Genomic DNA, 14,548 nt, shown 5'->3' with positions numbered 1-14,548 from the left:
ATACTTGATCCCTAGTATATGTATATGATTCTTAAGGAATGATATGTGGTCCTTATGGACATTATTATATGGCACTGCGGTGCAATTCTACGCGGCACTACGTGCAATTCTATGTGGCACTTCGGTGCATTTATATGAGCTGTGGTGACAGCATTAGTGCACAACCTCCATAAACTCACATATCTATAGTTCTCACATATGTACATGGGCTAATCAAGAGATATAAACAAATATATGTTGGTGATATGATAAATGTTATAGAAATGATAGGATGTTGTATGTGTAGATTGTTTGATTGAAAAGGTTAAGCATAAAGGTACGTGATTACATGATAAGCTGTTAATGATGAGTTATGTGTATGTATTTATTTATTGTAATTAATCTTATATGATTTTTCATGATATGAGGGAATCATGTAATTTGGTATAGCATGATAGAACAGAACATGCATGTATTGATATATGTTATAAAGTGCATTATAAGTTTTTATGCCTCACTAAGTCATAGACTTAGCGTGTGATTGTTTCACACGTAGGTTACAGAAGCTAGAAGAGAAACGAAGAAGAGTAAGACAGGTCAGCACCTCCCTTACAAAAATTTCAGATCATAAAATAAAGAATTTAAATGTTTTTGGTTATTTTGAGTATAGTTGGCATATACTAATTGGTTGAATTAGTTATGCTCTGATTGATTTTTGGGTATTGTGGTCAATTTATGTAATTAAACCGCTTTTACTTTAATGAAATGTTTAAATTTTCTTTGAATTTTGTCAAGAGTCAAAGTTTGAAAAGTCAATGTGACACCTCATACTCGTATCTGGGTCGGATACGGGTTGGGGGTGTTACAATAAATGTAACTTACCGGATTATAATCATTTTTTGCACTGAATCATCGACCAACAGTGTATTTAGGGCGTTAAAATCAGGATACGCGTTCCAAACATCATGGAGATCTTTACAGTAAATAAAACCGTCTTCTTTTTTGCACTTTCCTTGATCCTATTTACAAACAGTCGAACATAAATATGTAGGAATCATAAAAAAAATAAAAGTCAACAAAATATAATGACATTCATCTTACCCAAATGAATAGAAATTGGTCAGACAACAAAGGTAGTTTCTGAAGTACACGGTCGATGTTATACCCGAGGTTGTAATCAAGTTTGAATGTTAACATTTAATTGTATATTAACGGTTTTGTCTATAGTAATTCAACTACGTAATAGTTCTAACCTCATCTTTGAAGACCAAATGGCAACAACAAAATTTTGTAAACAAAAATACATAAATTCATATACTCTTGTTCTCATGATAACATCTACAACATGAAGAAAATGAGATTAAAGTTGTACGCTTATATGTTAAAATAATGGATACAAATGAACAGAATTAAAACCTTTTGGATTTTTTGAGAAGTAGGCAAGGACACCATTGACATAAAAAATTACAAGTTTTCTTGTCGGCGTTGTTACAGACACGATATACTTGTTTGGATCATCATCATCATCATCATCTTCATTGAGTGCTTGGTTTTCCACATCTATTAAAAGAAAATCAAATACATTTTACAATGTGTAAAAGTTTAGAATCATAAATAATTAATTACCTAACTCGTTTGATGTCGTTGACGTAATTTGTCACGCAAGATGGAGACTTCATCACACAATGATGCAATATCGGCTCGCATTTCGCTCACAATGGAATTTATATGCTCCCGAAAATTGACCATGTATTCCATCAATGTCCTAATTGTGACATCCTCTCCACCTGGAGCGTCTTTCATCATTTCATCTCTCCTTGGTTGGTCATTTTCATGGCCAATGGGGTCCATTTACTCATTCTTTTATTCTAATCCAACGACATCTTTGACACACTTTCAACCGACATTTTCAACAAAATCGTATCCCACTCTAGTCATTAATAACATGTAAATCTTGTGGGTTAATCGAATAGGGGAGTCTTACGAAAAATAAACTTCATGTTTCTTCAACATATGGGTGATGACATATCCATATGGTAGCGAAGTTGAAATTGATTCTCCTTTTGGGACCATATATACAATTATCTTAAATATCAGTTCAACAATGTTTGGAGTCGTTTTGGATCTATACTTTGCTAACCACCAATAATCGGAGTCTCGATCACTGAAAATTTTGGAATGGAATGGAATGGTCATTCAGTCCCTCACACAACCTACATCAACTGATTTTTTCGAAGACGTAATGGAATGGCCATTCAGTCCCACACATGATGACAATTATGTTAGTGACTTTTGGAATAATACAGACAACAACCTATTTCTAACTTTTCTCATCTCATACATAATTACATTCAGATACAAAATTATAAATCGAATACAAAATTTCCCTTACATTGACATCATCGCACCCTTTTGTTATTCATGTGTCTCATTGAAGCTTTTGTCATCTCATCTCTTCGTTTATTTTGATCGTGGCTTACGAGATCGTTTAATATTCGTATACGATCCCATTCTCCAAAAACCTATATTCAAATTTTCAGTACGTTAATTATTGTAAACCACAGCATTCAATCTACGACTTTTAACAATTTAAACGCAAACTAATTTTTAATTCCTCTTAAAAAAATTACCAGTTGCCCTTTTAGAACCGATCGATTCCATCCGCATAATCAAATAAATGCCACAATCATATCTGTTACAAAATTTGAATACCACACATGTCAATTATGATCCACAAATCTTTTGCATTATAAATTTGAATAATATCTCATACCCATTCAATTGCTTATTCATCTTATGCTCCACAAATTTGAAGTGTTTCAATGGGACCTTTAGACAGCCACATGCTTATACAAAAATATGTTCCATATTATAACTATATAATATTGTCATTTGCATTAAAAAATATCAAGTTATGATCCAAACAAATTATGCATTATAATTTACATAATTTCCTTTCATACATACCAATCTCTTAGCATCCTTCACTCTTTGTTTGGCCGCTGGAGATGAAAATAGACTATCATATACCGTTGCAACATGTTCTACCATATCCAACACTAACAGATACTAATGGGAACCATTATAGTTTATAGTGATCAGGATCTGCAATAAATTTCACACTCAATTAGACAAAATTCAACATTATATATCCTAAAACATCATTTGCAATTCGTATGGTGTCTTACCTTATCACACTCGGTGAATTTCACATAGTCATCCAATATCGACCCCTAAAAGCTCGCAATACCATCAACAGTTGTGTTTCCCTCTAACGTCTACTGCTACATTTACTCTACAATCATTATTAATTTATCGTCTATACTTTTCAACATTTATTATTTTAACTCACCGCTAAGTGGTATGGAAGGTAGCCAATCTTCCCGAGTAACTTTTTCGATTCGTAACATAATGTCCAGCCGACCAAATCAATAACCTAACAAAATTAATTACACAATCAGAACATATTCACTAGGTTTTAAGATTTTTTACTTTCTACTTACCGTACCGCCAACTCATTCCATAGGCTTCAACGTTTCAACGTCGTTTACAGTAGCGAATTGATTTCCCATTACGATTACAACATATCTGTATGAAGCATTAGGATTAATATTTTGTAATGAAATATTTAAATATCACTCACAAAGCAATATATTGCACTTACGATGATTCTAACCCACTATTCCATAAATAATCACACATTACAGCTTCGTAATCACCAATTCCGCTTGGAATTTCTGCTTTTTCAACCTAAAATTTTGCATACAAATTTTTGTCACAACAACATAATAAAAATCAAATTAAGTTTTCTTTTATTTAGCTTACCTTCTGCTCCTTCTTAGGTGCAGGACATTCTGAATCCAAATATGCATCTATAACACTCTCCGGTGTATAATCAAATCCACATCCTTCCTCATCACTTCCTTCATCTTTTGTTCTTCATATTTTTTCAATTCATCGTGTTTTTCTTCTACATAACTCTTCATCGCATTTATTTCACCCTCATTTTTTCCCCTTCATCCAACTTTTTATCAACCACCCCCTTCACCCCTGTAAGTTCACTCCTCATTTCCATAACTTCCTTCACCACTCCATCAATTTTTCCACCCGTCACCATCTTAAGTTCACCCCTCAATACCTCAACTTCTTTCACCACTCCATCTATTTTTCCACCCATTTCCCCCTTAAGCCTCTCAATTGTCTCTTCGACTCTTGATTGTCTTTGGAAAATATCAAAAAGGAAATTTTTTACATCCGCCAATTCAGACATCAAAATGTTGAATTTACTCTGTTTTCCCTCACCGTCATCCCCCTCACCGTCATCCCCCTACAACCATCTCTTCTTCCTTCTCCTCTGCCTCATCTACCTCATTCCCAATAACCTTCAAAATTAAATTACAATATTAATACATTATGTTAATTTTCTTAATATTATTTCATTACATTTATTACCCTTTTTTGCTTCGTTGGTCTATCCAACTTCAACTTCACCATCATTCTAACCACATCTTTCTTCCCTCATGCACGGATATGTGTCACTCTGGTTTTTTCATATGCCGGCACACTATTAAGGTCCTACCAAAAATCAAACAATGCAATCTGTATTTATAATTAAATTTATTATTTTATATAATAATTATACTATCATTTTATATAAAAAAACAAAAACGTTTTTCAACTCATTTACCTCTAAAATTGCTATGCACCATTTGAGGTATCTCTGAGAGCCCTTTTGAAAGCTGATTATTGATTTAATCAATCTCGAATGGACATATTCAACCCAATTGAATTCACCGTTCAAGCCTTCATCTCAAATCAACTTCATATTGTCCTTGCTCGTTGAAGTATCACTCGTTGGACAAAGAAAGATCCCTACAATGTACAATAGAACTCGGGCCTTCAGGTCACCCTCCTCCTAAGATCCACTTTTGATTTCCTCTTCAAGTATAGTATATGTCACCTTGTGCTTCAAATCATATTTGGAGGCAAGTGATTTCCAGTTCTTAGTCTTACTGACTTCTACAACACTTTTGCCTTTATTTTCTACCCCCAATACGGTTGTAGCACATGAGACCCCCAGAGGAAATGAATAATCACCATATTTAACCATACATTGTTGGATATCGAATTACTCCACCAAGGATCAACATAATTCCCTCCGAATTGGTCGATCTCTTACTCCTATCAAAGATCCAAACCCTATTTCTTTCAGTACATTTAATTATTCATTCTCCTTAAGGTGTTCAATTAATGAATTCACTCTTTTTATGGCGCACCTTGTTGACACTTCCTACATTGTTTCAAAATATATAATGTTATTTTTCTTATATATCTTTTATCAAAGTATTTACAAGTTTAATGAATACCTTCTTTTCATGTGCTTTACTCCAAGCTTTGTATTATTGTCTATTCATCTTTGACCGTGTCATGTAAGGTTTCTTATCAGCATCAGTCATCGACTTTCATTTCTCCAACACATCATTTTTCACTTAATATTAAGCATAAACATTTCTTAATCAATACATTAACGCTAAATAATACTCAATGTCAATTTCATTTTACATACAGAACCGATGTGATTGACAGCTTCCTTCATCCTTTGGCCTTTGGTCATACTGTCAACATTTAAAATTTGTAATCAATTTAAAGTTCTTAAATACTTTAATCCAATTACCATTTCAACAATAATATCAAAAATACATTGATACTTACTAGAAGTACATATATCCACCCTTTGGTTGCTTTTGACTCTTGGCCTCAATTTCAAAGTCATCTTCGCCACCAATAATTTCAAGATCCGTTGACTTCATTTTTCCTTCATATATCAGTTTACGTAAATCAAAATCAAATACTGGTCACATACACTTTATTCAATATGCAAATATCGATAACTACTCTTTTACTAAAACAGTTTCCTTCAAAAGAATTTGAATGGCCACTACTATAAGTATCGACACATTTATACAACCTACAATATCATTTTCTACCGATAATATTATATACAACTATCGATATTTATTTTCTACCTATAATATTATATAATCGATCCCAAATCCTTCTTGGCTTCAATTCGAAATCCTCAAACCAAAACTAAAACCCTAATCCCTATTTCCTTCAAACGAATGAGAACACTCAATACTCCAAGTATCAGCACATTTATACAACCTATAATATCATTTTCTACCTATAATATTTAATAAAAATATCGATATTTATCTTCTACCTAGAATATCACTTTCTACATGTAATCGGTCTCAAGTGCTTCTTTACTTTAAAACCCCAAACAACACATAATACCCCTATTTTCGATTACTGTAATAATAAAAAACTAGGGTTTCAACAACGTACTTTTCGATTCGACTGCAGCAACAAACAAACAAACTTTGCTTTAAAAATGCCTTCTGAAATACAGCAACAATTACGCTTCGATTTCTCAAAAACTCGGCTGTGTTCTATCTATTTTCAGAGGAAATTTAGCTATGTCCTTTATATTTTAACCAGATATGTTATTTATATTTAATCGATACAATTACCAAAGTATCAATACTTTTATGTCAGGTGTCGATACTGTCGTTAGGATGTTTACCTATTTCTTTAAAAAGTATCGATAATTTATTACGTGTACTTATTAAAATATCGACACTTTCAACATATCCGGTAGTGCTTTATCGGTTTTGTCATAATGAAACATGTTTTGTCATATTTTTACATGTTATAATGTTATGGATCGATACATTTTTATAAAGTATCGACACTTTATAGGCGTTATTACTGCTTCTCTTTTAAATTCCAAAAGTGTTGATACTTATTTCAATGGAATCGACACTTTCAACATATCCGATAGCGCTTTACCAGTTTTGTCATAATGATACATGTTTTGTCATATTTTTATCTGTTATATTGTTATGAATCGATACATTTTTATAAAGTATCGACACTTTATAGGCGCTATTACTGCTTCTCTTTTAAATTCCAAAAGTGTCGATACTTATTTCAATGGTATTGACACATTCAACATATCCGGTAGCGATTTACCGGTTTTGTCATAATGAAACATGTTTTATCATATTTTTACCTGTGATACTGTTATGGATCGATACATTTTTATTTGTATCGACACTTTATTGGCGCTATTACTGCTTCTCTTTTAAATTCCAAAAGTGTCGATATTAATTACAATCTAATCGATACTTTCAACATATCCGGCAGCGCTTTATCGGTTTAGTCATAATGAAACCGGTTTTGTCATATTTTTATCTGTTATATTGTTATGAATAGATACATTTTTATTTGTATCGACACATACCAACAAGTTAAGTTTGCCGGTTGTCAAATTTTTTTAATATTTCTTCATCATTTCCACCTACAACATTTCCAGTAGCGCTAAACCGAATTTATTAAATATCTTATAGTGTATTTGGTAAAGCCGTATATTAATCCGTCTTTCTTGAGACAACCCCACGACCATCAATTTGTAAATAGTAAAAATGAATTTAGAACATATAAAAAATTTAATAACTATTATATAACTTTTAATAATTAAATTTTTTAATAAAACAATAATAATCAAAGGGTCATATTATAGTGGAGAGAACATTTATATATTGTAATTTGAATTTTAATCCAAAGTCTAGAACTTGATTCTATATGTTAAAAAGAAAGGAACTTGATACTAGAACCATTTTCTTCTTTTAAATATCATTAATTTTCTCAGCTTTTCGGCTTTTTCCTATTTCAGTTAGTTTATTTTACCTGGTGACGTTGGCTTTCATGGATGAAATGTACGGATTCTACTCTATGGGAGATCAGCACGTTGGCAACGCTTTAATGTCACCGGAAAACTTGATGATTCCTTCCGATTACCAAGCCCAGCTTTGTGTATCAGATGGGGTTCCGGCGTTTGGATCCAACGAGTTAATCTCTCTCGCTTCCGCTATCTCCGAAGCCGCTTCCATCAACCCAGAAATTCAACGAGAAGTGGACATTTCAAACGTGATCAAAGCAAAAATCGCTTCTCACCCTTATTTTCCTCGTTTGCTTGAGGCTTATATTGATTGCCAGAAGGTGAAGGGAACTAAAATTACTAATAGGATTTTCTTTGTTTTTTCTATATCGGGTGGAAAGTGTAAACAAACCACTGAAAAATTACTAAAAGAATTTCAAACGTTATTGTAGTTGATATGTGCAGGAACATCAAGGTAAGATTTGCTGCAGTTGCTTTGTTAGTAGCTTCTAAATTTCCGCCATCAATGAGTGGTTTACGAGGGTTTTCAGTCTCGAACTAGTTCGCACTGCGTCTTTCTTCAATTTCAAGATCCCACCCTTTTTTTCTTACTCTTCATCGAAAAACTGACTCGATCAAATTCCATAATTTAGTCGGAATTATCTCATGGATATTTCATCAAATAGAGTGTATGCAGTTTGTTGATGCTTTGTTTCGATTATTGTTCTAAGCACTTTGTAGAATTCTTTTTTTTTCTATTTTAGGTCGGAGCACCTCCGGAGATGGCGAAGATATTAGACGAAATTCTGACGGTGACCGATGTTAACAAGCGGGATATTGTGCCAACCCGCTTGGGAGCCGATACTGAGCTCGACGAGTTCATGGTTTCTCTCCTTTGCGACTTTAAAGCTTACTTTGCTTATCTATTTACGTTCTGTATATATATGTATATGTGATGGTCTGGGGTTTAATTTGTTCAGGAAACTTACTGCGATGTGTTGGTGAAATACAAATCTGATCTTTCAAGGCCTTTTGATGAAGCGACTGCTTTTCTAAACAAGATTGAGATGCAGCTTCGAAATCTCTGCACGGATGCCTCCATTACAGGCCCTTCTGGTCAGTTTCCACAGTCAGAGTATTACAGTCTTATTTCTTTTGGATATCTCTATTCTTTGTTCAATCTTTCGATTCTTGGTTTTTGTGCTCTCTCATATATTCTCTTTCCATGAATTCGTTATCTGGTTCAGTTGAATGCCTGCAAGTGGCAGGGAAAACTTGGGTTTCGTAGGCTCTTGGTGTATGATAATATGGATCGTTGAACGCATGAATGGACGACAATTATTCATTTCCTACTCATCATATAATATATATTATGTATATTCTGCTAGAGAATCGATTAGTGGAGGGAAACAACGGTACTCAAAGTCTCAAAGGATAGATCTTAGGAGTGTATCTATAATATGATAGTTAACACTAACTGAAAAACAAAAGAAACCCTAGAGATGATGTATAGACCGACGCTTGTTCTTGTTTAGTCACCATTTATGTCTTAAATATCCCGTAGTTGAGGTGGAATAGAGATTCATGATTCTCCAGTTGCATTTGCCTGTTAATGATCGTCTTTGTTTGTCATTTCACATCTTTACTTTTTAAATGTAGTTTCCGTTTTATTTTTTATTTTTTGCTGTTTGTCAGATAAAATGAAAAATGAAAGCCTGAAAGTGAACATCTTTAATTTTGGTTTCTTTCCTGAGATTATGAACTGACGATTCTGAGTTCAGGGAGTGCCATTCGAAATAATTGGTGGATAGACTCTCACGTTCAACTTTTTCTATTTTGCAATGCCTTAGATTTTTCAAAAACCTAAGCCTAGGGTCAGTTGTTTGAGTTGATTGAACGTTTGAATTATCTTATGTCATTTTTTCCTTTTTTGTGCCCATGTTTCCCAGTCATACCAGAAGGTAATAAAATTCTCCCATAACGGTGCAGTTGATCCAAGCACTTGATCTTTCTTCATTCTTTTTTGAAGTTTCCGTATTTGACACCTTTGGCCTACATCAGGACTAAGTATTATCTCTATTTATGTTCAAGTATGTGTCAAACACGGGTATTTTAAGTAGAATGAATAGTCTGATATAGCTTAGGTTTTAATCTTGTTTCAAGTCTGGTATACCTTTCGGACGATTTTATCATAAATTATTAAAATGGATCTACAGGCTGCTTGAGTTGCGGGGACTCATGTTTGTCTAAGCATTTGTTTTCTGCTACTGTGTTATTGCATGATCACCAAATCGTGGTTACCCTCGTTGATCCCCCTGGAACAGTAATGGTTTTATCCGAAATAAGAGGGTAATCTTTCGAATCAACTTAAATACAGTAGATTTTCTGTTGTTCGTGATGGACAACAGTGTTTTATAGGTAAAAAGATACATAAAATTATTTTTCTCACACAATGTCGTGCAAGCAGTGATCGTACATGGGGGGTGTCTTTAGGGTGATGCCCATATTTTCTATTGATTCAAAATAATGGATCAACTTTCATATATCATCCCACGTAAATGATTGTAATTTTTGAGTGTGTCAGTTTTACAACCGAAGATGAAATAAATCGAATAATGATTTGTTGTAAATGTCACTTGAGTTTATGTTCTATTTTATTTTAAAGTCAGTATTTGCACGTGTAATTTCATGTTTGTGAGATAAAAGTATTTACACTTTTATAGGTATTTAAACTTGAATTTAATGTTTAATTTAACAACAAATTTTTGGTTTAATTAGATATATGGAGTTGATTTTTTTTTGGGTTTAATAATCAAATACTTTCACCTTTTGGTTTATCTCGTACAATGTGTTGCATGAATTTTGATGGAATAATATTATTTAATATAAAATCAAATATAAATATATTTTTCTAAGACTTGTAGAATTAAATCATGATTAAAGTTTTATATGTACAAATGAAATAAAATTAAAATTAAATATAAAAGTCATAGATCATATTGAAAAAGTTAATGTGTGCTGTGTTAATATTTAGCTGGAAAAAATCTCATAATATTCAAATTGCAATGTGGTGATTAGAATGATTTAGATGCATTATTGAAGATATTAATATACTGAATTGATTCACATGGGACAGCCGGGGAATCCGCTGCAGTGGAGCCCCTGGAAGAACATTTATGAATTCTCCGGTTTTCACGCTTCTGTGCCGCCACTTTAGTCCAGGCTTCTTTATCTCCGATCTTCACTTCATTTCACTTGTGGGGTGATATAAGTTGGTAAAGAAGATTCGCTGCCTCATCCTTTAATACTAAGCTTTAGAGACTGTCATGTCGACTCGGACTGACAGTCGAATGATATGACCACACATTTGGGTGGTTTTTGTCTTTAACCCCTAATTCTTGTGTTTTTTGCCCTTGGGGTCACTCTTTTTACACGAACACCTTCCCCTCACCTTTAATTCTTTCGTCTTGTCTACTCCATTGCATGGGTGGGATTCGACTTTGTTTTCATACATGATATAAGTTAAAATTGATTAATTCTTTTAATTTCTTGGTATATGTTTTTGAACTTGTTAATATATACATTTTAACCCTTACATAACTGGATGACCATGAATATTGTTATTCCTTATCAGATGAATCGTGGGAGGAAGACGGGAGCGGAGGGGAAGGAGGAGGTCTGAAAGATCACCTGGTGAGTAGATTCGGGGATCATATCAGCAGCTTGAAGATGGAGCTGTCAAGGAAGAAGAAGAAGAAGGAAAACTGGGAAAGGAAGCAAGGCAAATATTGGAAGAGTGGTGGAATGCTCACAACAAATGGCCATATCCAACGGTACCCCGCCCTTCTCTCTCCTTTAACTTCAAGGATGATGATTAGATATTAATATTTTTATTATTGGTGGTTGAAGGAAGGCGATAAGATAGCATTGGCTGAAGCAACGGGACTGGACCCCAAGCAAATCAACAATTGGTTTATAAATCAAAGAAAGCGACACTGGAAATTCCACACTTCTTTATAGCTGCCTTTTCTGTCTCTTGTTTGCTAAGACTCATTTAACGGTGTTTAGTTTATGGGTAGAGATGATATAGTGCCAGACGGGAGGATCTGCTGCGTGGAGGACTAATATTTAAAAATGTTACCTAAAATATTATATATTTTTATCAAAAAATATTATTTGTGTTGGTAATAATAATGGTAATAACCGGAAATATTATCGTTGTATAAAATGTGTTAAAAAAATATTGACGTTAACATAATCTGTTAATTACTAGAAACATTATCAATCATAATAACATAATAACATAACAGGTAACGTTTATGTAACGTAATAGGTAGCGCGTTTTTTAAGTTAATGGGCTTTAGAAATTCGACGATAATAAAATAGGTTAATTATTTGATTTGTTATAAATATTATCAACATATTAGGTAGCGCTTAAAATGTTACCAAAGTTTAAGCTGATGAAGCTTTAGAAATCCGATGATAACAAAATAGATTAATTACTGTAAACATTATCAACTATAATATTATGACAAGTAGTTTTATTTAATGTAATAGGTATCGTCTTTTTGAAGTTGATGTAATCTTAGAAATTCGACGATAACAAAATAAGTTAATTACTTACTTTGTTATCAATATTATTAACATATTAGGTAGCGTCTAAAATATTATCAAAATATTATGTAGCACCTAAAATATTATCAAAGTTTAAGTTGATAGATCCTTAGAAATTCGACGATAACAAAATAGTTAATTATTTATTTTGTTATTAATATTATCAACATTTTAAGTAGCGCCTAAAATGTTACCAAAATTTAAGCTGATGGGACTTTCGAAATCTCACAATAACAAAATAAGTTAATTTCTTATTTTGTTATAACTAAATATTAACATACTAGGTTGCGCCCAATAATGTTATTTTGAATAAAGAAGTAGGTTGCAATCTGAAATATTAAAATTGTGTTTAATTATATCGGTAAGATTTAAAATATTATGTATCTTCGGATGACAATTATTTTTAAAATAAATATCGATACTACTGTGATCTGATGGTCGATACTTTAGTAAATATCAATACTTTTAGAGTAAATATAGATACATTATATTATGGATACATTATTATTAACATTTAGAGTATCCATACTTTTAGAATAAGTACCCATACTTTCGAATTTAAAAAAATATTTCAAACGGTTAAGTTGTATATATTTTACCATTTACATTACTGTCGAAATAGTATACATACTTTTAGAGTAAGTATAGATACATTATTATTAACTTTAGAGTATCCATACTTTTAGAGTAAGTATGCGTACTTTTGAATTTTAAAAAAAATATTTCAAACGGTTAAGTTGTATATATTTTATCATTTATATTATTAACCTTTAAACAAACTGGTAGCTAGTTTAACGTAATAGGTAGCGCTTATTTAATGTATAGGTATCGCCTATTTAACATAATAGGTAGCGCCTATTTTATATTATCGTTTACATTATTAGAAACCTTTAAACAAATCGGTAAATATTTTAACGTAATAAGTAGTGCCTATATTTTTTTACTGTTTACATTATTATTAACCTTTAAACAAACTGATAGCTAGTTTAACGTAATAGGTAGCACTTATTTAACGTAATAGGTAGCACATATTTAACGTAATAGGTAGCGCCTATTTTATTTTACCGTTTACATTATTAGTAACCATTAAACAAATCGGTAGGTATTTTAACATAATAGGTAGCGCCTATTTTATTTTATCGTTTGCATTATTAGTATCCTTCCAACAAACCGGTAGATAGTTTAACATAATAGATAGCGTATATTTTATTTTAACCGATTAAGTTTTAAATATAAGTATCGATACATACAATATAAGTATGTATCGATTATGTATCGATACATTTTCAGACAATAGTTGGACATATTTTACTGTCGAAACATTATCCATAATTTTAGAGTAAGTATGGATACAAAAGCTAGACAATCTATGTTTCAAAATTTTATTTACACAAAAAAAAAATATTTGATTATTTATATTTTTTATAAAATATTATTTAGAATTTAAATTTAACACTTTTAACTAAAGATAATAATAAATATGTAATATCTATGTTTATTATTTTTAATTTAATAATAATATATACTGTAACATAAAAATAAGTCATTAGACACTTATAATAACTAAATTTATATTTTAAAATTCACTCAAAAGGTAACCGTAAATTAATATTTTCCACACTGAAGTAAGTATGAACACTTATATATATATATATATATCGTTACTTACCGATAAACAAAATTTACTGGTTACCAAATTTTTTAATAGTTCTTCATGTTTTTCACCTACAACATTATGAGCATGTCAACATTTCCTGTAGCGCTTTATTGAATTTGTTAATTATCTTATTAAATTTCTGATCACGCCGTTTCTTAATCGTATATTTAAGACAAACTCGTGCCAGACGCATGTTTTATTATTGCATCAATTTTAGAAACACATCCACCTATATGTCTTGGTTATACATTTTTAATACCTTTATTTGTTGTTCTTTAGAAGAAAATCGGCAGTTAACATATTGCTAACATGTCATGTATCATGTTATAGGTTAACAATTAGTCATTTAACGATTTTCTTCAGGTAAAAAGTACTTAGATAAAAAATGAAACGTTGAAAGTTAAAATATTCTGAAATAATAGAAATCAAAGTGTTCATTTATAAAAATATTAGATAACTTAATTATGGTAAACTACACGTTTAACATCTAAATTATCAGTTTTTGTATATTTTATTAGCTAAACTTTCAATTTTTTTAAGTTATACCCAACGATTAGTTTTTTTATCCATTTTTT

General features: G+C 31.8%; 1 pseudogene; it reads left to right on the top strand.

Moving 5' to 3' along the window:
• The first annotated feature begins 7,650 nt into the window (after positions 1 to 7,650).
• On the top strand, positions 7,651 to 11,722 carry LOC120138771 (annotated as a pseudogene).
• Positions 11,723 to 14,548: the final 2,826 nt, after the last annotated feature.

This window comes from Hibiscus syriacus, unplaced genomic scaffold, assembly GCF_006381635.1.
Source record: "Hibiscus syriacus cultivar Baekdansim isolate YM2019G1 unplaced genomic scaffold, ASM638163v2 tig00002237_pilon, whole genome shotgun sequence".
NCBI classification, from domain to species: domain Eukaryota; kingdom Viridiplantae; phylum Streptophyta; class Magnoliopsida; order Malvales; family Malvaceae; genus Hibiscus; species Hibiscus syriacus.
The sequence above is the reverse complement of the archived record's forward strand: the minus strand, read 5'-3'. Positions and strand labels throughout refer to the sequence as shown.